Raw genomic sequence first — 25,290 nt, 5'->3', positions numbered from 1 at the left:
CCCTGGGATCGTGACCTGAGCTGAAGGCAGAGGCTTTAACCCACTGAGCCACCCAGGTGCCCCCCTTTCACCCCATTCTTACAGCAATCTAAAACTGTTTTATCCAACACTAGCCACATGTAGCTATTCAAATTTAATCTAAATTAATTACAATAGAATAAAATTAATCTCTCAGTCACAGTCACATCAGATGCTCAATGGCTGCATATAGCTAGCAGCTATCTTACTGAATAGTATTGAGTACAGAAAATTTCCTTCACCTCAGAAAGTTCTGCTCAACAACATTGCTCTCGACTCTGTTGCTTTAAATTCTAAAACCATATTATCAGATCCCTATAGTAAGATTAATTTAAAATTCGATAGATAGTAATTGAAATAGTAACACATATTTCAGATATAAATAATGTCTTCTCTTTCACTGAGTTTACAATTTATCATTATTTATATTGATTTTTTTGTCTTGAGATAAAGACAATGAGTTTAACACAGTATAATACCCCCATGAAAGGTATGCTTAAGTGCTTTCTTATTTTTGGGCTGAAGAGAAAGTAACAGAAGTAATGGAAATAAAGAGTAGAGACAAGGGAAAATACATTCATCTAGACACCCATCCATGTATCTATTCATCCATTCATTGTACGAGTTCTTATTGAATGTGTTATAGTTCAATTACTGTGCTTTGAAATCAGATGAAACCATAATGTCTAAGCTCATAAAATTCATAGTTTAATATGAAATACTGACATATAAAATAATGATGAAAGCAGTTCAATAATAGGTTAAAAAAGTGCTATGAAAGCAAAGAAAAAAAATCATCTGCCAAGGGAGATGAAAAAAATATTTGAAGCAATACAAAAATACAAGAAGCAATGTATTAGACTGTATTAGGAAATTTTTAACCAAAGGGACCATCTTTGCAAAGGCAGCCTTTGCTTGCTTAAGGACTAGCAGTCTTGGGGGTCACTTTGAGGGTACCTGGAGGGAAAGATAGGAGTTGAGATTAGGAAGATAGGTTGGGCCAGACTGCACAGACTTTTGGAGATTATGTTAAAGGATCTGGATCTAAATCTTCTTCTTCATACAGAGGGTATGGGTCAAAACTCAGATGACCTCGTGGAAAGAAGGACAGCTCCAGAATGAACGAAAACTGGAAGTGCGTGGTGCTGGAAGTCCCCCGCTTTGGGAATCTGGGAAACAGGAATGGAATAGGAAATTTGGGGCTTCAAAAGAGAGCACATTGTTTCCTCTTCAATCACGAATACAGATTCACTCTAAGGAGAAGACTTAAAGAAAACATCAGTCTGGGAGATTGTTTTCTCTTAGACTATCTTGATGGGTGATGTACATCTTGCTTAAATAGTTTTTCCTCCAGCCTTGACAGAAAGCCCTGCTTCCTTCTACTCTCTGAGATACGCATACAAAACTGGGGATGGGGCGGGGGTGGGGGGGCCCTTCCATCTGTTATTACCAGCAATTCCTTGACTAGCATACAAAGTTTATCATTACAAAACTTATCATCTGAGTAACATAAGTAAAATGTGCATTCCAAAGACTACTGGTAATCAAAATTAAGCAATGTCTGTTTTCAAAAGAAAAAAGAGTGTTTTTAAAATATGCGAAACAATTTTATACTCTAAAATGAATTGTAACCTGCTAGATTAATTTCAGCTTGCAATAAAACCCCATATTAAAAAAAAAACCATATTTTCACTGAAATCGTGTTCCCCAGCTTTTAATAGATATCAAAATTTAAGAACCAGGTAGAGACACATTTTTTAAATTCAGTGCATGAATCAGAATTACAGGTAAAGATCAGAAAGTAAATTTGCCTTATAAAGATTTTATTTTAGTAGGTTCAAGGTGCGGCCTGATGTGGCCTAATTATAAAGCTCCAAAGATGGTCCTTGTGAACAACCACAGGAATACAGGAGGACCTAGAATTGTAACAAGGACTTTCTGTTTCCCCCTCCTTTTCTTTCACTTCTTCCTCCTTTTCTACTTCAGTAAAGGGAAAAAAGACATTATGACTTCAAAATGAAATGTCTTTTTTTTTTTTTTAAAGATTTATGCATTCATTTTAGAGAAAGAGAGCATGGGGAGGGGCAGAGGAAGAGGGAGAGAGAGAATTTCAGTAGACTCTGTGCCGAGCATGGAGCCCAATAGGGGTTCCATCCCATGACACGTAGATCACAATCTAAGTAGGAACCAAGAGTTGGACGCTTAACCAAATGAGCCACCTAGGCACCCCAAAATAAAACGTCTTCTTAATGTTCGTCCTGATGTTCATTAAGTGTCTCAGACACTTGATTTAATTCTTTATTATGTATTGGTGCATTTCTACATGATTTGATAGAATCATGAACTGTGAAGTGAGGCACAGATGGCGAGTAGCATCTCTCTCACCTGATTACTTAGCAAAGCTGTGGTTGTACATTATCTGGTATAGATAGACTCCCAGGTGGATAAAACGTGTAAAAAAATATCTGTCATATCTGTCTTATCACTATTAAAACAATTATTTATTTCATAAGCCTAGCTGAAGGAGAGAACACAAGAGGAAGCAACAATAAAGCAAAAAAATCGACAAGAATATTTTATCGTCTTCCTCTGCTGTGGTCTTCTTATAAATATAGTGGAAGAATTGAGCCAATCAAGTTTTGCCTTTACTATCAACAGATTCTTTACACTTTCTAGAAAATCTTTATCAGCTTTTAGAAGTGTACAAGGTACTAGAGGTGGAATCGACTGTAAACTATGGATTGACAGATGCTTCAGTCCTCTTCATGAACAGTCACCATGACAGGGATTGCCTGTGGTTTTTCAAATCTGTGGCTCTAAATATAAAAATGCCAGATGATCACTATCTGGCCAAATGCATTTTGGGCACAAAAAATTCTAAACATAAACATCAGCTATATGAATTTCCTGGCAGTCTCCTTAAGGCTGGCAAAATATTAGACATTATTAAGCAGCACTTAATACTAAATTATTGATAATGGCAACAATCATGAGAATTATTTCCCTTCTGGTAAGTTTGTTTCATATGACTAATCATAAGAACTTACGAGACAGATATTTTGAAAGAAAGAAAGTTGGGAAACTGAATCAACGACAGTACTTTGGTACGGAATGACAAGAGGTGAGTACATAAAGATACCAACAATAATGAAACACATTATATTTGAAAAACAGACACTTTTCTTTAAACTCATAAGCTAATGAATAAAAGATACATTATTTGCAATTTTAATGAGGCATATTAATGACATTTTACCTTACTCAGTGGATAATGTATTAATAATATGACTACTCTAACAGGAGGGTCAGTTGAACATATGAACAGATTTCAATGGTCTTTAACAAATGCATGTATAAAGGGGTAATGGATGCCTTTAAAGACAAGCTAAAGCTTAGCTGATGCTTAATGTTTATATCCTAGAGGATGACCGTCATGCCTTCTCTTAGGAGGCAGTGAGGTACAGTAGAAAAAATGCAGGCTCTAAGTTCAGATTCATGGCTGAGTTTGAAACCTGGCTTTGTCACTTTTCCAGGATTGGCCTTGGCTAGGCTGAGAGTAAAGAGGAGTCCAGAAACTCCTGTTATTAATAAGTCCCTCACTCCTTTAACATCCCAAACTCACTGCCTCACCATCCACATGGTCAGATCCATGAGGACTGATCTCGCAGGTGCTTTGTCCTCACTCAACATCACTCCCAGTGGGAAGCCTGGAACTCCCACATAATTGATCCTACAAGCCTGGACCTACTCCCTAGCTGGTAGTACAGGCAGGGAGGTATTCTTTATGCTTCCTTTTAGCTTTAATATTCCTAGAAGCATTTATCACCATGTGGCAATGTAGTTTAATATTTCAGTAACTTAGTTTTCCTTATTAAATTTTTACTTCTAAAATTTAAGTACCCCATAAAATATAAGTTACATGACTGTGGGGAATTTTGTCTATTTTGTTCACCACTGTATCCCCAGGGACTACGAATGTGCTAGGCACTTGGTCTACCTTCATTCTCTTGCACTGTCTCTCCCAGAACAATACTTGGGACCTCTGTTGATGAGAACACTGGATGAGATGGTGTATGTGCTAACTTAACACTCTTTCCCCAACCTTGACACACACACACACACACACACACACACACGCACGCACGCACACACTCAGGGAAAAAAAAACAAGACTTCACTGAGTTAAAATAAAACAAAACTAATTTGATCTAGAAATACAGTCTGTATTATTGTAAAAATAAATCAAGTCAGGCAAAGAATACAAAACTTGAAATTTGATCTTTCTTTGAATAAGTCTCTATATCTCACAATTTTTCTTACCATTCAGTTGGAATGTTCAGTGTGCTGATTATGTTCATTTAATTCAGACATTTGGGAAGAGTGGAGAGAATGTTCCTCAGCTGATCTCTGCTCTTCTGTTTAATTGTACAACGAAGTTGCCACCATTGGCCATGCAAATGTAAAATCAGTATAAATCAAGAGTCTTTCCTGTTCATTTTAAAATTCCATATCAGATACTTAAAGAGGTAAGAATTATAAACCCTAACACACTAAGTAAGTATAATTTGTTATTATTAGGTTTTGATTGCTTTTCATTATCTTCTTTGGTGTTTATCTTGAACAAATATCAACTGTATGTGTAAAAGAATAGAAAGTAATGTAAACCAATTTTTTCCTCATAAACTATCCACTAAAAGATTGTGCTTTCAGTACCCTGAGGTCCATTAATAGCCACTTTAGGTCCCCATAGGTAAAATATGCATGTGGCTATAAGCATGGAATCCAAAAAAAATATTATTGTATAGAATTTTATAGAATTTCTTATTGAAGTGAGTTGGGTTGAATAACTACATATTTGACTTTTATAGGAATGAACTATAGGGAAATATTTGTTTAAATAATATTCGTTAAACTATTTGTTAAAATTATTTGTTAAACTATTAAATATTTGTTAAATGGTGGGATAACTTCATTGGTTAATTTTAGAACTCATCATTTATGTCTTAAGAAATTATTAGAATGGAGAAAATATTCTGTATAGAATTGCCTTTTTTTTTTTTTTTTTTTTTTTAGTGAGAGAGAAAAAGAGAGAGAGAGTGAGAACCTCAAGCAGGCTTCATGCCTAGTGCAGAGTCCAATGTGGGACTTGATCTCATGATCCTGAGATCATGACCTGAGCTGAAATCAAGAGTCAGATGCTTAACCAACTGAGCTACCCAGGTACCCTTAGCATTGCATTTTAATTTTTTTAACTGTCTAGTAACTGTAGAACATTTCACTCCTTTTTAAAATAAAAAATAAATCATATCATCTTTCTTATGCATCACTTATTATCAATATAATTTATTGTTTAACATATTTGATATTCTGTAATTCTCCTATTCAAATATGTGTTTGTTTTCACTCCACTATTCCATCTCCAAATGTCTCCATTTAAACATTTTAAAAACAATATAAATAAAAGGCAACTCATGCAATGACTTCAGACTGAAAATGGAATCCATTTAGAAATAAGCAGTAATAGGGGCACCTGACTGGCTCAGTTGGAAGAGCATATGACTCTTGTTCTTGGGGTCATGAATTCAAGCCCCATGTTTGGTGTAGATATTAATTAAAAAATAATGAATAAACTTTAAAAAAATATTAAAAAAAGAAAGAGCAATAAGAAATCACTACCTAAAAAGTGTAATGCAATTTGACCAAAGCAATGTAGTCAGATTGCAAATGTGCTCAAATTGCAGTCATCACAATGAAAAAAGCAAATGTACTCAAATTGCAGTCATCACGATGAAGAATGGTTGAAAATAAATATATATACTATTTTTTTCACTCAAGAAGCTAAAAAAGAAAGCAAAAAATTAAAGTCTAAAGATAATGAAAGATTTCCTAAAGAAAAACAAATTCCAGAAATTAGTGAAAGGAAAAAGCTCTTTCTTTCTTTCTTTCTTTTTTTTTTTTTTTTTAAGATTTATTTGACACAGAGAGAGATCACAGGTAGGCAGAGAGGCAGGCACAGAGAGAGGGGGAAGCAGGCTCCCCACTGAGCAGAGAGCCCGATGCGGGGCTCTATCCCAGGACCCTGAGATCATGACCTGAGCCGAAGGCGGAGGCTTAACCCACTGAGCCACCCAGGTGCCCCAAAAAGCTCTTTCTTTGAAAACACCATGAAAATAACAAATATTAATGCAAATGATTCAGAAAATAAAAGTGAGAAAATAAAAAAGTGTTAAAAAATGACATGTATTATAGATTAAGAGAAGATTAAACAAATATGAGAAAGGGCTTTCAGTTTTAGTTTTGACATCCTTATAAGTTCTTACTCCCTCTTACTAAAATAAAATAAAACCAAAATAAATGGAGAGATTCTGTGTGCATGGACAGAAGATAAAACTTTATCTGTCAAGATGTCAGTTCTTCCCCATTTGATCTATAGATCCAAGTCAATCCAAATAAAAATCGTAGCAAGTTATTTTATGGATTATTGACAAACTAATTCTAAGTTTACATGGAGAGGAAAAAGACCCACAAGAGGCAACACAATAAAGCTGGAGGACAGATGCTACCCGACTTCTAGACTTACTATAAAGCTGCAGTAATCAAGGCAGTGTGGTGTTGTTGTGAGAATAGACAGATAGGCCAGTGATATAAAACAGGGAGCCCAGAGACAGACCTTTACAGATGTAGTCATACGATCTTTGATAAAGGAGTAAGGACAATACAATGGAGAAAAAAGTCTCTTGGACAAATGGTGCTGGAACAACCGGACATGCATATGCAAAGAAAATTGATCTAGTCACAGCCTTTAGCCCTTCAAAAAAATTAAGTCAAGATATTTCATAGACCTAAATATAAAACATAGACTACAAACTCCTAGAAGATTACATAGGAAAAATCTAGATGACCTTGGGCATGCCGATGCCTTTCTTAGATACAACACCAAAGACACAACTTAGGAAAGAAACAGTTGAGAAAGGAGACTTCATTAAAATTTAAAACGTCTGCTCGGCAAAAGAAAATGTCAAAAGAATGAGTAGACAGCCACAGACTGGAAGAAAATACTTGCAAAATACACATTTGATAAATAACTTTTATCTAAAAGATACAAGGAAGTCTTAAAACTCAACAATAGGAAAGCAAACAACTTGATTAAAAATGGACCAAAAACCTTAAAAGACACCTCAATAAAGAATATACACAGTCGACAAACATATGAAAAGATGTTCCACATCATATGTCATCAGGAAAATGCAAATTAAAACAACACGATATCACTACACACCTATTAGAGTGGCCAAAATCCAGAACATTGACAACAGAAAATAAATACTGGTGAGCATATGGAACACAATAACTCTCATTCATTGCTGGTGGGAATGCAAAACAGTATAGCCACTTTGAAGGACAGTTTGGCAGATTCTTATAAAACTAAAAATATCCTTACATATAATCTAGTAATCACACCCCTCGGTATTTACCCAAAGGAGTTGAAAACATGTCCACAAAAAACCTGGATGTTTATAGCAGCTTTATTCATAATTGCCAAAACTTGGAAACAACCAAGATATCTTTCAGTAGGTGAATGGATAAATAAACTGTGATACTTTCAGTCAATGGAATATTATTCAGCACCAAAAAGAAACAAGCTGTCGAGCAATTAAAAAGATGTGGACAAACCTTAAATGCATATTACTAACTGAATGAAGACGATCTAAAAAGGCTACATATTGTAATATTACAACATATGTCATTCCTGAAAAGGCAAAACCACGGAGGTAATACAAAGTTCAGTGATTGTTTCAGAGAGAGAGAGAGAGAAGAGATAAATAGGAAAAGCACAGAGGATTTTTAGGGCAGTGATAATACTCTGTATGATATAGTGATGAATAAATGTCATTATATATTTGTCTAAACCCATCAAATATACCATAATAAAAATGAATCCTAAGGTAAATCATGACGGGGTGATTATGATGTAGGTTCACTCTTGGTGCCCTTCTGGTGAGTGATGTTAATAAGGTGGAGGCTGGCATGAGCGGGGGCAGGGAGCTTCTGGAAAATCTCTGTACTTTCCTTCCAGCTTGTGGTAAACCTAAAACTGCTCTAAAAAATAGTTTTACAAAATTAAATGGTTGTACAGAAATAAACCCTTGCATATATGATTAGTGATTTTTGACAGGGGTGCCAAGATCATTTAAAAATAAAGGATAGTCTTTTCAACAAATGTTGCTGGGAAAAATTGACATCCATGTGCAAAGAATGAAGTTGAGCCATAATGCTGTACATAAAAATCAACTAAAAATGGACCAAAGACCTGTAAGACCTAAAACCATAAAACTTAGAAGAAAACATAAATGAAAGCTCCACGATATTAGATTTGGCAATTATTTCTTGGATATGACACCAAAGTCACAGGTAACTAAAAAAAAACATAAATTAGAATTCACGAAAATTTAAAAATTTTGTGCATCAAAATACACTATCAGAAAGTAAAAAGACAAATAAAATATTTGCAAATCATATATCTGATAAGATATTAATATCCAAAATATATAGAAAATCCCTAAATATCAACACCAAACAACCTGATTCAAAAATAGGCAAATGATTTGAATAGACATTTCTCCAAAGAAGATATACAAATGACTAACAAACATGAAAATATGCTCAACATCACTAATCATTAGGGAAATGCAAATTGAAGCAATAATACAATACCTCCTCAAACCTATTAGGAAGGTTACCAGCAAAAAAAAAAAAAAAAAAGAATCCCAAGTGTTGAAATGTGGAGAAATTGGAACACTTGTGCACTGTTGGTGAGCCACTATGGAAAACAGTATGAAGATCCCTCAAAAAATTTAAAAATAGAAATACCATATGATCCAGCAATTTTACTTGTCAGTATATACTTAAGGAATTGAAAATGGGGTCTCAAAGAGCTAGTTGTACATCTATGTTCATAGCAGCATTATTTACAATAGCTATAAATGTGAAAGCAACCCAGTTGTTAGTGAATGAATGAATATGTAAATTGGGATATAGACATATAATAAAATGTTATTCGGCCTTAAAAGGAAGGATATATGCTACATATGCTACAACATGGATGAGCTTGGAAGACATTATGCTAAGTGAAATAAACTAGACACAAAAAGATAAGTGCTACATGTTTCTACTTAAGTGATATACTTAGAGTATTGCCAAATAAACCAAACCAACTGCAGAGACAGAAAATAGAATGGTGGTTGCCAAGGGCTGGGAGGAAGGGGGAAATGGGGATTTCTTGTTTAATAGAGAGTTTCGGGGAGGAGTCAAGATGGCAGAGAAGTAGCAGGCTGAGACTACTTCAGGTAGCAGGAGATCAGCTAGATAGCTTATCTAAAGATTGCAAACACCTACAAATCCAATGGGAGATCGAAGAGAAGAAGAACAGCAATTCTAGAAACAGAAAATCAACCACTTTCTGAAAGGTAGGACTGGCGGAGAAGTGAATCCAAAGCGACGGGAAGATAGACTGTGGGGGGAGGGGCCGGTGACTTTTAAAAGTCTGTTCCGCTGAGGGACATCGCCCCAGAGGCTAAACCGGGGTGAAGCCCACGCGGGGTCAGTGTGGCCTCAGGTCCTGCAGGGTCACAGAAGGATCAGGGGTGTCTGAGTGTCGCAGAGCTTACAGGTATTAGAACGGGGAAGCCGGCTACAGAGACAGAGCCGAGGAGTGAGCTCTAAGCTCGGGGTTACCTTGAACCGGTCGCAGGCTCGGTCAGCTCGGAGCACGGCCAGAGGCAGGGTGATGGGAGTAATTGGGCGCTGTTCTCTGAGGGTGCACTGAGGAGTGGGGCCCCGAGCTCTCGGCTCCTCCAGGCCGGAGACTGGGAGGCCGCCATTTTCATTCCCATCCTCAGGAACTCTACAGAAAGCGCTCAGGGAACAAAAGCTCCGGAAAGCAAACCCGAGTGGATTACTCAGCACGGCCCCTGGTAAGGGTGGTGCAATTCCTCCTGGGGCAAAGACACTTGAGAATCACTACAACAGGCCCCTCCCCCAGAAGATCAACAAGAAACTCAGCCAGGACCAAGTTCACAGTTTCAATACCAAGGAGGGCAGCGGAATTCCAGAGGAGAAGAAAGCAAAGCACAGAACTCATGGCTTTCTCCCTATGATTCTTTAGTCTTGCAGTTAATTTATTTTTTTCTTTTTCAATTTTTTTTCTCTCTTCTTCTGCTAAATTTTTTTTAACTTCTACCCTTTTCTTTTTTTTTAACGTTTTTTAACTAGTTTATCTAATATATATATATATACATATATATATATATATTTTCTTTTTTATATTTTTTCTTTATTCGTTTTCATTCTTTCTTTTTTTTTTTTCCTTTCTGAACCTCTTTTTATCCCCCTTCTCCCCCTTCACGATTTGGGATATCTTCTGATTTGGTTAAAGCATATTTTCCTGGGGTCTTTGCCACCCTTTTAGTATTTTATTTGCTCCTTCATATACTCTTATCTGGACAAAATGATAAGGTGTAAATTCACCACAAAAAAAAAGAACAAGAGGCAGTACCAAAGGCTAGGGACCTAATCGATACAGACATTGGTAATAAGTCAGATCTAGAGTTCAGAATGACTCTCAAGTTTCTAGCCGGGCTCGAAAAAGGCATGGAAGATAATAGAGAAACCCTCTCGGGAGATATAAAAGCCCTTTCTGGAGAAATAAGAGAACTAAAATCTAACCAAGTTGAAATCAAAAAAGCTATTAATGAGGTGCAATCAAAAATGGAGGCTCTCACTGCTAGGATAAATGAGGCAGAAGAAAGAATTAGCGATATAGAAGACCAAATGACAGAGAATAAAGAAGCTGAGCAAAAGAGGGACAAACAGCTACTGGACCACGAGGGCAGAATTCGAGAGATAAGTGACACCATAAGACGAAACAACATTAGAATAATTGGGATTCCAGAAGAAAAAGAAAGAGAGAGGGGAGCAGAAGGTATATTGGAGAGAATTATTGGAGAGAATTTCCCCAATATGGCAAAGGAAACAAGCATCAAAATCCAGGAGGTGCAGAGAACCCCCCTCAAAATCAATAAGAATAGGTCCACACCCCGTCACCTAATAGTAAAATTTATAAGTCTTAGTGACAAAGAGAAAATCCTGAAAGCAGCCTGGGCAAAGAAGTCTGTAACATACAATGGTAAAAATATTAGATTGGCAGCAGACTTATCCACAGAGACCTGGCAGGCCAGAAATAGCTGGCATGATATATTCACAGCACTAAACGAGAAAAACATGCAGCCAAGAATATTATATCCAGCTAGGCTATCATTGAAAATAGAAGGAGAGATTAAAAGCTTCCAGGACAAACAAAAACTGAAAGAATTTGCAAGCACCAAACCAGCTCTACAGGAAATATTGAAAGGGGTCCTCTAAGCAAAGAGAGACCCTAAAAGTAGTAGATCAGAAAGGAACAGAGACAATATACAATAACAGTCACCTTACAGTCAATACAATGGCACTAAATTCATATCTCTCAATAGTTACCCTGAATGTTAATGGGCTAAATGCCCCAATCAAAACACACAGGGTATCAGAATGGATAAAAAAACAAAACCCATCTATATGTTGCCTACAAGTAACTCATTTTAAACCCAAAGACACTTCCAGATTTAAAGTGAGGGGGTGGAAAAAAATTTACCATGCTAATGGACATCAGAAGAAAGCAGAAGCGGCCATCCTTATAGCAGATTAATTAGATTTTAAGCCAAAGACTATAATAAGAGATGAGGAAGGACACTATATCATACTCAAAGGAACTGTCCAACAAGAAGATCTAACAATTTTAAATATCTATGCCCCTAACGTGGGAGCAGCCAACTATATAAACCAATTAATAACAAAATCAAAGAAACACATCAACAATAATACAGTAATAGTAGGGGACTTTAACACTCCCCTCACTGAAATGGACAGATCATCCAAGCAAAAGATCAACAAGGAAATAAAGGCCTTAAATGACACACCGGACCAGATGGACATCACAGATATAGTCAGAACATTTCATCCCAAAGCAACAGAATACACATTCTTCTCTAGTGCACATGGAACATTCTCCAGAATAGATCACATCCTCGGTCCTAAATCAGGTCTCAACTGGTATCAAAAGATTGGGATCATTCCCTGCATATTTTCAGACCACAATGCTCTGAAGCTAGAACTCAATCACAAGAGGAAATTTGGAAAGAACCCAAATGCATGGAGACTAAACAGCATCCTTCTAAAGAATGAATGGGTCAACCAGGAAATTAAAGAAGAATTGAAAAAAATTCATGGAAACAAATGATAATGAAAACACAATGGTTCAAAATCTGTGGGACACAACAAAGGGAGTCCTGAGAGGAAAATATATAGCGGTACAAGCCTTTCTCAAGAAACAAGAAAGATCTCAGGTACACAACCTAACCCTACACCTAAAGGAGCTGAAGGAAGAACAAGAAAGAAACCCTAAACCCAGCAGGAGAAGAGAAATCATAAAGATCAGAGCAGAAATCAATGAAATAGAAACCAAAAAAACAATAGAACAAATCAACGAAACTAGGAGCTGGTTCTTTGAAAGAATTAATAAGATTGATAAACCCCTGGCCAGACTTATCAAAAAAAAAAAAAAAAAAGAGAGAAAGGACCTAAATAAGTAAAATCATGAATGAAAGAGGAGAGATCACAACTAACACTAAAGAAATACAGACAATTATAAGAACATACTATGAGCAACTCTACGCCAACAAATTTGACAATCTGGAAGAAATGGATGCATTCCTAGAGACATATAAACTACCACAACTGAACCAGGAAGAAACAGAAAGCCTGAATAGACCCATAACCAGTAAGGAGATTGAAAAAGTCATCAAAAATCTCCAAACAAACAAAATCCCAGGGCCAGACAGCTTCCCGGGGGAATTCTACCAAACATTTAAAGAAGAACTAATTCCTATTCTCCTGAAACTGTTCCAAAAAATAGAAATGGAAGGAAAACTTCCAAACTCATTTTATGAGGCCAGCATCACCTTGATCCCAAAACCAGACAAGGATCCCATCAAAAAAGAGAACTACAGACCAATATCCTTGATGAACACAGATGCGAAAATTCTCGCCAAAATACTAGCCAATAGGATTCAACAGTATATTAAAAGGATTATTCACCACGACCAAGTGGGATTTATTCCAGGGCTGCAAGGTTGGCTCAACATCCACAAGTCAATCAATGTGATACAACACATTAATAAAAGAACAAGAACCGTATGATACTCTCCATAGATGCTGAAAAAGCATTTGACAAAGTACAGCATCCCTTCCTGATCAAAACTCTTCAAAGTGTAGGGATAGAGGGCACATACCTCAATATTATCAAAGCCATCTATGAAAAACCCACCGCAAATATCATTCTCAATGGAGAAAAACTGACAGCTTTTCCGCTAAGGTCAGGAACATAGCAGGGATGTCCATTATCACCACTGCTATTCAACATAGTACTAGAAGTCCTAGCCTCAGCAATCAGACAACAAAAGGAAATTAAAGGCATCCAAATCGGCAAAGAAGGAGTCAAACTATCACTTTTTGCAGATGATATGATACTGTATGTGGAAAACCCAAAAGACTCCACTCCAAAACTGCTAGAACTTGTACAGGAATTCAGTAAAGTGTCAGGATATAAAATCAATGCACAGAAATCAGTTGCATTTCTCTACACGAACAAGACAGAAGAAAGAGAAATTAAGGAGTCAATCCCATTACAAATGCACCTGAAACTATAAGATACCTAGGAATAAACCTAACCAAAGAGGCTAAGAATCTATACACAGAAAACTATAAAGTACTCATGAAAGAAATTGAGGAAGACACAAAGAAATGGAAAAATGTTCCATGCTCCTAGATTGGAAGAATAAATATTGTGAAAATGTCTATGCTACCTAAAGCAATCTACACATTTAATGCAATTCCTATCAAAATACCATCCATTTTTTTCAAAGAAATGGAACAAATAATCCTAAAATTTATATGGAACCAGAAAAGACCACAAATAGCCAAAGGAATATTGAAAAAGAAAGCCAAAGTTGGTGGCATCACAATTCCGGACTTCAAGCTCTATTACAAAGCTGTCATCATCAAGACAGCATGGTACTGGCACAAAAACAGACACATAGATCAATGGAGCAGAATAGAGAGCCCAGAAATAGACCCTCAACTCTATGGTCAACTAATCTTCGACAAAACAGGAAAGAATGTCCAATGGAAAAAAGACAGCCTCTTCAATAAATGGTGTTGGGAAAATTGGACAGCCACATGCAGAAAAATGAAATTGGACCATTCCCTACACCACACACGAAAATAGACTCAAAATGGATTAAGGACCTCAATGTGAGAAAGGAATCCATCCAAATCCTTGAGGAGAACGCAGGCAGCAACCTCTTCGACCTCAGCCGCAGCAACATCTTCCTAGGAACATCGCCAAAGGCAAGGGAAGCAAGGGCAAAAATGAACTATTGGGATTTTATCAAGATCAAAAGATTTTGCACAGCAAAGGAAACAGTTAACAAAACCAAAAGACAACTGACAGAATGGGAGAAGATATTTGCAAACGACATATCAGATAAAGGGCTAGTGTCCAAAATCTATAAAGAACTTAGCAAACTCAACACCCAAAGAACAAATAATCCAATTAAGAAATGGGCAGAAGACATGAACAGACATTTCTGCAAAGAAGACATCCAGATGGCCAACAGACACATGAAAAAGTGCTTCATATCACTTGGCATCAGGGAAATACAAATCAAAACCACAATGAGATATCACCTCACACCAGTCAGAATGGCTAAAATGAACAAGTCAGGAAATGACAGATGCTGGCGAGGATGCGGAGAAAGGGAAACCCTCCTACACTGTTGGTGGGAATGCAAGCTGGTGCAATCACTCTGGAAAACAGCTTGGAGGTTCCTCAAAATGTTGAAAATAGAACTACCCTATGACCCAGCAATTGCACTGCTGGGTATTTACCCTAAAGATACAAACGTAGTGATCCGAAGGGGCACGTGCACCCGAATGTTTATAGCAGTAATGTCTACAATAGCCAAACTATGGAAAGAACCTAGATGTCCATCAACAGATGAATGGATAAAGAAGATGTGGTATATATACACAATGGAATACTATGCAGCCATCAAAAAGAAATGAAATCTTGCCATTTGTGACGACATGGATGGAACTAGAGGGTATCATGCTTAGCGAAATAAGTCAATCAGAGAAAGACAACTATCATATGATCTCCCTGATATGAGGAAGTGGAGATGCAACATGGGGGGTTAAGGGGGTAGGAGAAGAGTAAATGAAACAAGATGGGATTGGGAGGGAGACAAATCATAAGTGACTCTTAATCTCACAAAACAAACTGAGGGTTGTTGGGGGAAGGGGGTTTGGGAGAAGGGGGGTGGGGTTATGGACATTGGGGAGGACATATGTGCTTTGGTGAGTGCTGTGAAGTGTGTAAACCTGGCGATTCACAGACCTGTACCCCTGGGGATAAAAATACATGTTTATAAAAAATAATTAAAAAATAAAAAAAAAATAGAGAGTTGCAGTTTTATAAGATGAAAATTTTTTGGAGTTGGATAGTGGTATTGGTGTTTAAACAGTCAGTGGTACTGACTGTTTAAAACCACTAAACCATACACTTAAAAATAGTGAAGATGGAAGATTTTATGTTTGTGTATTTTGTCACAATAAAAAAAATTAAAAAAAAAAAGGCTAAAGTGGCTGTATTAATTTCAGACAAAGCAGATTTCAGGACAAAAGAATTGTCAGGAATAAAATAGGGCATTACATAAAGCCTAAAGTTAAAAGAATAAGGAAATAATAAAAATTAGAGTAGAAACCAATAAAATTGAAAAAAAAAAAACAATGGAGTTCTTTAGTTCTTTAAAAAGATTTTCAAATGTTTTTTTTTGAAGAAAGAGGGAGAGGGGCACCTGGGTGGCTCAGGAGGTTAAGCCTCTGCCTTCAGCTCAGGTCATGATCTCAGGGTCCTGGGATCGAGCCCCACATTGGGTTCTCTGCTCAGCGGGGAGCCTGCTTCCCCCCTTTCTCTGCCTGCCTCTCTGCCTACTTGTGATCTCTCTGTCTGTCAAATAAATAACTAAAATCTTTAAAAAAAAAAAAAGGAGAAAGAGGGAGAAGGAAATAACACAAATTATCAATATCATAAATGAAAGTAATCATCATTACTGATCTTGGGATAATTAAGAAGGGAAAATAAAGGAATGCTACAAACAATTTTATGCCTATAATTTGAAAATTTAGATGAAATGAAGTTCCTGGAAAGTACAAATGAAACTCACATAATGAGAAATAGATAAACTGAATAACATCTTATCTATTAAAGAAATTGAATCAATAATTAATAACCAGCAAAATATGAATTTTCATCAATGACGTCTTCCAAACATATAAGGAAGCAACAATATCAATTCTCTATAACTTTTCCAGAAAATAGAAGCAGAGAGACTATTTTCTATTTCATTCTATGAGGTAAGAATTATTTTAATACAAAACCAAATCAAACAAACCAAAACAAAACAAACAAAAAAACTACATTACAGGAAAGAATAAGTACCAAGGTATATCTCTTATGAACAGAAACAGAAAAACTGTGATCAAAATATTAGAACATTGGATCCATTACAAATTATTTCAGGTATGCAAGGCTGGTTCATCATTCAAAATCAAATTCAGTTGATCTGAATTTGATTCATATCAACAGGCTAAAGAAGAAAAACCATACAATAATCACAGAACTGGCACAGAAAAAAATTGACAATATACAATGTACACTCATGATATATGTATGTATTTAAAAAACAACTCCTGGGGAGCCTGGCAGGCTCAGTTGTTAGAGCATGCAACTCTTGATCCAGGGCTTGTGAGTTTGAGCCCCATGCTGGGTGTAGAGATTACTTAAAAAAATATTGGGGCACCTGGGTGGCTTAGTCAGTTAACTGTCTGCCTTCAGCTCAGTTCAAGATCCTAGCGTCCTGGGACTGAGCCCCTCAGTGAGCTCCCTGCTCAGCAGGAAGCCTGATTGTCCCTCTTCCTTTGCCAGTCCTCCTGCTTGTGCTCTCACAGAAGCAGTAATGGTAGAAGTTCCTAAATTTGATAAGAAATACCTATGAAAAAACCCTTTCAAATAGCATCATACTTAACAGTGAAAAAGTAGATGCATTATGCCAAAATCAAGGGGAAAAAATTCACTACAAGGACTACTAAGGTTAGGGCATAAAAGTTCTCCTTCACTACTCCAATTCAATATAGTACTAGAAATCCTTGCCAGATAAATAAGAAAAGGTAATAAAAAGTACATGGATTGGAAATAAAGAAACACAATTGTCTGTATTTGTAGATGACAAGATTATCTATGAAGAAAATCCCAAGGAACTGACCAAAGTCCTATAAGTGAGGATAGAAGGTCACTGGATAAAAGATTAATATATAAAACTCAATTTCCAATGTTATAGCACTTAACAATCGGAATTGAAATTTCTACAAAACCAATACTATATATTGTATGATTCCAACTATATAACATTTTGGACAAGAAAAAACTATGAGATAATAAACAGAAGAGTGATTGCCATAAGTTTTAGAACATGAGAGGGCTGAATAGGAAGCACACAGAAGTGTGAGGTGATGAAACTATTCTGTATGATATCATAATGGTGAATATGGGACAGTAAGCATTTGTTAAAACTTATAAAACTTTACAGCACAAAAAGTGAACCAAATGCTATGCAAATTAAAAAAAATAACTTAGGAAGTCAGAAGTTCTCAGGATAGAATGCAGAATGTAACAAAAATATATAAATGTATTATAAATGTTGAAACAACCTCACTGAGGGAGATTAGGAAGTAAGATGTTGACCTAAGCATCTTTGCAATGAGTGGAGAGGCAAAAAGAACCTTACATAAGATTTATACTCCAGTTGATAAAGTTATTTCCTACAGATGTACAGATTTACAATTCCAAAACCACTACACATGAATATTACAATTGAACAAAAAAGTAAACATATAGTGGAAACCAGATTTCTAACTCTTGAGTGAAGTATTACAGATAAACAAGAAGAGAAGGTCATTAAGTCATATGGTAATGGATTAGAGTTGGAAATATCAGCATGAACTCATGTTTAGCTTAACAGATGGATACACAGAAATATTTATAGACATATGTATACACACAGGTTAGTATATGAGTATATATCTCTTGGCCTTGTCATCTGAGAGGGTGTAGAAGTAAAGATAGTCCAGTAGTAACAGTAAGCCTGGTGTCTAAATCTTAGTTACTAAAACTACTCTTCAATGAATAGAACCAGGGATCCTTAGAGAAATGGCTAAATCTAAGACTGGGCAAAATACACAAAATGTTCCAGGAGCACCTTACAGTGCTAGAAAAAAAAAATCTCAACACAACAAACAAAAATAATCCCCCCCAAAACCACAATAACAGGAGTGCTTCAAAGGTACACAGGGGTCAACTGAAAGAGGTCCAAATGGCCAAAGTTTGAATGATTTGAACAGCATAGTTAATAAAGTAGTATTGGACCCTTGTGCACTGTTGGTGGGCATGCAAACTGGTGTAGGCACTGTGGAAGAGAGTATGGAGGTTCTTAAAAAAATTAAATACAGCACTACCTTACAATCCAGTAAGGGCACCACCAGTATTTATTTACCCAAAGAATACAAAAATCTTAATTTGGAAGGATATATGCTCCCCTATGTTTACTGCCAAAGTATGGAAGCAGCCTAAGTGTCCATCATTGGATGAATGGATAAAGAAGATGTGGTATATACAGAATGGAATATTATTCAGCCACAAAAAATGAAATATTGCTATTTGTAACAAATGAATGGAGCTAGAGAGTATAATACTAAGCAAAATATGTCAGTTAGAGAAAGACAAATACCATATGATTTCACTTGTATGCGGAATTTAAGAAACAAAACCAAGAAGCAAGGGGAAAGAGATGAACCCAAAACATTCTTAACCATAGAAAACAAACATATAATTACCAGAGGGGAGGTGGGTAGGGGAAAGGGTGAAATAGGTGAAGGGGATTAAGAGTAAACCTATCTAGACGAGCATTGAGTAATATATGGAATTGTGGAATCACTATATTGTACACCCAGAACTAATATAACACCGTGTATTAACTACATAGGAATTAAAAAAAAATAAAAACAAATAAAGTAGTATTGCATTATAAACCAAATTATAAATAAATATTCACCAGTCCATAGTGATAAATAAAAATGGGCTTAGTAAATAAATACTTAAATGTAAGAGTAAATAAATTTCTCATTTAGAATAACTTCAAATAGTTTATGTATATACTCTGCCCTTAAGAAAGTAGAATATTATTCTACTATTCCCTAGTCCTTAGTCATGGGCTATGCCTAATGATTATCCTTCAAACAGAAAAGTATGGAATGAGAGAAAATAAAGTAACTTTATAGTGGAGAAGCCTAACAAACACTACCTCAATCCAGGTGATTAGCATTAACATTAAGAGCGATAAGACATATTGATAGTAATACCCTTGGATATGATGCAAAAATAATGGCACTTTATGTCTGTGATCTACCTCTCCAAAAAACTTACCCTAATCTAATCATGGGATCATCAGGCAAATCTCAACTGAGAGATATGCTCTAAGATACCTTACTAATGCTCCTCAAAATTGTGAAGTTTATCAAAAACAAGGAAAGCCCAAGAAACCTTATATTAAAAAAAAAAACAAGAGCAAACTGGAGCACCCGGGTGGCTCAGCTGGTTGGGCGTCAGATTCTTGGTTTTGGCTCAGGTCATCTCATGAGTCAAGGGATCAAGTTCCACATCATGTAGGGCTCCACACTCAGCCGGGAGTCTGCCTGAAGGATCTCTCCCTCTGCCCTATCCCCCTCCCCACTGCCTCTTTAAAAATAAATAAATGTCGTCTTCTTCTTCTTTTTTTTTTTTTCAAAAGAGTAGACTCGAGGATGCTGCAAGCAAATGGTATGCTGGGTGAAAAGAGTATATTGGGTAAAAACTAGGAAGATTTGAATAAAGTATGTGTTTTATTTAGTACTTATTAATCATACTGTATCAATATTGGTTCATTAATTATGACAAATATAGCATAGTAATGACAAAAATTAATAATAGGAAACTGGGTATGGGATATATGGAATTCTCTGTAAAATCTTTGCAATCATTTTGTATCTAAAATTGTTCTGAAATTAAAAATTAAAAAGGTTTATTGAAAATAAAAAGGGAAATATATATATATATATATATATATATATATATATATATATATATATAAAATCTGAAAATTTTTTGGAATCTTCTGGGGATTTTGTTTTTACATGCTGAGGTTTGGATCTCAACCCCACTCAATTCCATCAGAAATTCTAAGGTATAATCTCGGCTCTGGCATCGGACTTTATTTTTTTAAGCTTTTCAGTATAATGAACTATTGAATTAGATGAACTGAATGATTACTCATAAAGAAGTAAAATCTGAAGTATTTTAATACCAAAGAAAACAGAGAATCAGACACAATGCTTTACTTGTGAAACCTAAGAAGACTTTGGGTAACAATAATGCCTAGATTGTTTAAACTTCCTTAAAATAGAGAATACATTTTTTTTTAAAGTTTTCTTACTCTTGCCAAGAGGTAAACAAAACCTGATAATCCAAAATTAGCTAGGGGATCACAAAAATTGCCACCATAACAATAAATAACAGTCCAATTTCACCTATAGACAGGCTACAACGTGTTAAAAACAATAATACATCAGGACAAAGTAGTTTTTATCCCAGAAATGATCTTACTGGTCAACACAAGGATATTTGTTACTATAACTGACTTTACTAATAGTGTAACTAGATAAATCTAGGGAAATAAGTGTTCCAGTGTTTGTATAAAACCTTGGTCATATTAGCAAATATAACTACACAGTAATTAAAAATTGCTTTGAATTGACAAAAATGTATGTCAAATGTAAAAATACACTCTTAATGCATAATTAACACTTCCAGAAAATACTTTCCAGATGTTTCTTCTACATATTTATCACACCCCCATTAATTGCCTCAAAAATGTTTTCCCTCCCAAACCACCTTTCCCCACACTTGCCCTGTACATACACACTTTTATTTTTTTACCCTGTCAGCTTTCAATTACTTTTTTCTTTATTTGAACATTAGTGCTCTGTGCTTTCTAAAGTAGATATTTTGGGTCTTAGCTTTTCCAAATCTATTTTTCCTAGAACAATGTGCACAAAAGGCCAAGGGGCTAATAACGCAGCACAGAATCATGACAAAGAGTGGGAAGAAGGGGAAGCTGGAAGCTTCCAAAGTATCCTTCAGGGGTGAGAGAGAAAGTCAAGGAAGCTACCTATCTTGAGTTGATATATATATATATATTTTTAAAGATTTTATTTATTTTATTTGACAGACAGAGATCACAAGTAGGCAGAGGCAGGCAGAGAGAGAGGAAGGGAAGCAGGCTCCCTCCTGAGCAGAGAGCCTAATGTGGGGCTCGATCCCAGGACCCTGGGATCATGACCTGAGCTGAAGGCAGAGGCTTTAACCCACTGAGACATCCAGGCGCCCCAAGTTGATATATTTTATTCAGCCACAATAGGTTAATGGATAAGAACCTTATGGTTATGTTGATATATTCCAAAAAAGCATTTAGTAAAATTCAAAGCCTTTTCTAGCATTTCTTAGCTGTTATTGAAGAACACTTCTCAAACTCAGCATAGATTTATTTTATTCAACAAAATGAAATTCATTGTTTTTTTCTCAACTATTAATTTGATTTGAATACTTTTTTAATCATTACTGATTTTTTTTTAGGGAATCATATATACTGGTCAGTCTCTAATGAACAAATAAAAATTTGTCTCCAGTCTGGACTTACTGATTTAGAATCTTTGATGGGTGGGGCCTGAGCATCTTTGGTTTTAAACAGCCCGCAGATGATTCGGATGTACGCACGGAATATATGAGGGAAGACAGACAACTACACAATTAATTTCAGTGTGAGGCAGACTGAGACCAGGACCCTGGAAATTTATGAGAAGTACTATGGAGACACAAAGGTGGGAGACATTGATTCTGACTGAGAAGCCTTCTCAAGAGAAGATATATGATAAAGTCTGTGAAGGATAAACACAAACTAATAAGGACCATTATTCTATACCTCACTTAGGAGAAGGAAAAGAGCTTCCTTTGAACTGCCTCTTACAGGATAAACCTGTAGATATTTGAAGACAGACTTCTTACCTTTTTCTAAGAAAAATGTTTCAGTTTCTTGATGTTGAAGAACATTTAAACATTAAGCTTGCCCAGTCCTGATACTGTAGTACCAGAGGTCTAATATTAATCATTAAGTTTCTAATGTTTTAACAGAATTGGTAGAAACTAAGAAAAGAAACTAAGAAAAAATAGTGTCCCCCTTCTGCTTGTTCTAACATTATTTCCTCTATGCAAAAGAGCCCCTAAAGTCCATATATTAGCAAAATGGCTCCTCCCTGTAGTTGTTTTACTTTTTTGTCTCAACACTATCTGGAAGCATCTTTGATTGGGATGATTAAATCCCCTCTATGAATCTGCATGTATACTAGAAAAGGTAAGAATATATGGTTTTCTTCCTGATATATAAAAAAATCTAGTAGAATATCTATATATCTATATATCTATATATATCTATATATCTATCTATCTCCCCCAACTCAGGATTCTCTTCTTTTAAGTGAGATGTAATTGACGCAACATGTTAGTTTCAGGTATGCAACTACAGAGAGTAACAGGAATCACCCATGTCAAGCATGAAATGTCAAGCAGTGACACAAGAACCAAAGGCGTTGCAGCTAAGACCAGATACTGAAATAAGCTCCAGCAGACAGCACCCTCAGAATGATGATGAGCAGAAAAAGGAGAGTTCTGCAAAGGCCCAAGACAGATGAAATCCCTTAAAAAAAAAGATTTTTGCAGCAAACTATCAGACTTTCAAGATACTGACCTGAACTTTCACGTTTGACCACATCAAAAAGACAGCCGCTGCTGAAGCTCTGCCGGACTGATCTCTGAACAGAACAGAGGTCCTGCACTGCTTGGACATAATAAGCAGCACTCGCTGAGGGCTGACCCCACAGACGGAGGCCTTTACTGAACTGCGTGCTCACAGACTGACTTCATCTTTGGTGTCTTAACTTCCTACTCCCTGTACTATCTTTCTTGCTGTGTAAGTTTTCTTGTGCTTTGTTTTGTGTGGTGGTAAGAGGAAAAGTTGAACAAAGAGTGAAATGTCACTGAGTTTGGAATCCTGAACCTGCTTTATAATTACGTTAACCTTGCTTTACGATTGAATAAAACCGGCATTGTGGAAAGACACAACTCGTGTGTGTGCCTTCCTAGCGTGCTCATGACAACAACAATTAATACTTTGATACTTATATACATTGAGAAATGATGATGACAATAATCAGGGTAACATCTGTCACCATATATAGTTACAAAAATTTTTTCCTTGTGATGAGAGCTTTTAAGCTCTACTTTCTTAGCAACTTTCAAATATGTAATACAGTATTAGCTGTTATTGTCACCATAATGTATATTCTATTGGCTTATTATTAAAGAAATATTTTAATGTTTTGCAGAAAGAATGAATTCTTCCTTGTGTGATGGTGGAAAACATCTCTTTTGGGGAAAAATACAGAATCTTACTTCACACTATATTCACAAATATATGCTGGATGGGTTACTATTAAAATAAAAATGTAATCGAGGTATGTATAATAAATACAGTAAACTATGATAAAATAGTAACAAAATGCAAAACTAAATAAAATAGAGGTAAAGATGGAGAACATTTTTGTAAATTTGCCCTGTACAAAACCCACCTAAGGAACACAAAATCTCTGATGCCTTAAGGGGAAGGACAGGCAGGTTCATATCAAGTCAATAATAATAAAATCAGATTGATGAAGGGAAAGTTAGAAAGATAAAAAAGAAATCACAAGCTTGAAGAAAATAGTTATAGATTATCAAAAACACATTAGGAATGTTGCTATCAATTGTTTTAAAAAGGCAAAAAAAATTAGAAAAATATATAAAGAATAGAAGCAGAAAAAAGAAAATATAAATGTTGAATAAATCTATGAACGCTTCAACCTCAATATTAATAATGGGATTGCACACTAAACAAGAAAGAGATGCCATTTTTACTTATTAAGAGGACAAAAGTCAAAATGAATTGGCAAGACATATAGACACAGGCAGTCTCATCAAAGAAACAATTTGGTGTTTATCTCAGTTTAAAAATACGTATAGTCTTTGACCCAGTAATTCAACTTCTAGGCAAGTTTTATACATGTGCACAAATATCAATATATATCTGATAATAGCAAAAAGTTGGAGACAATTCAAATTTTCAGGGTTTTTAGCAAGGGAAATTTCTACTTATAATGGTTAGTTTTAGGTATCAACTTGACTGGCCATGGGATGCCCAGATTGAACATAACTTTTGGATGTGTCTGCGGGGGTGTTTCCAGATATGGTCAGCATTTGGATCAGTGGGCTCAGTAAAGCAGACTCCCCTCCCCAATGTGAGGGGGCATCATCCAAACAACTAGAGGTGTGAACAGAACAAAAGTAGTGGGGGTGAGTTCGACCCTCTTTTCCTATTTCACTGCTTGAGCTAACATCTCATCTCATCTTCTGCCTTTAGACTGGGATGTACACCTTCGACTCCTCCAGTTCTCAGCCTTAGGAGCCAAACTAAATTCTACCATCAGCTTTCCTGGTCTCCAGCTTGTCAATGGCCGAACACAAGACTCGTCAGTCTCCATATTTGCATAAGCCAATTCCTCATAATGACTCTCCTTCTGTATGTATGTTCTCCTATTGGTTCTTTTTCTCGGGAACACCCTTTCACACCACTCAACTGGAGGCTACATTCCTCAGCCTTTCTTACACCTAGAGGTACTCTCGTAACTCAATTCTAGCCAATCAGATGTAAATAAGCACTGACAGGGACAATTCTAGGTACACCTTTAAAGAGAAGCTGCTCACTTGTCACTTCCTCTGTCCCCTTCTTCCCTTCCTGTGGGCCATACCTAACATGATGGAGAGGAACCAGTTCCTCTTGTATAAATGGGAAAATCACTCTAGGGGATGGCAACAAAATCAAT

The 25,290-nt window shown here is 36.1% G+C and overlaps 1 protein-coding gene across 1 annotated transcript in view; it reads right to left on the bottom strand.

Annotated features, from left to right (window-relative positions):
* LOC111141179 (hyperpolarization activated cyclic nucleotide gated potassium channel 1) overlaps positions 1 to 25,290 on the bottom strand; it is a 396,704-nt gene that overhangs the window by 31,241 nt on the left and 340,173 nt on the right. The gene's annotated exons all lie outside the window — the stretch shown is intronic.

Source organism: Enhydra lutris, unplaced genomic scaffold (assembly GCF_002288905.1).
Source record: "Enhydra lutris kenyoni isolate GAN:26980312 unplaced genomic scaffold, ASM228890v2 scaffoldscaffold5, whole genome shotgun sequence".
Taxonomy (NCBI): Eukaryota; Metazoa; Chordata; class Mammalia; order Carnivora; family Mustelidae; genus Enhydra; species Enhydra lutris.
Note: the sequence above shows the minus strand (reverse complement) of the source record. Positions and strands in the feature narration are given on the sequence as shown.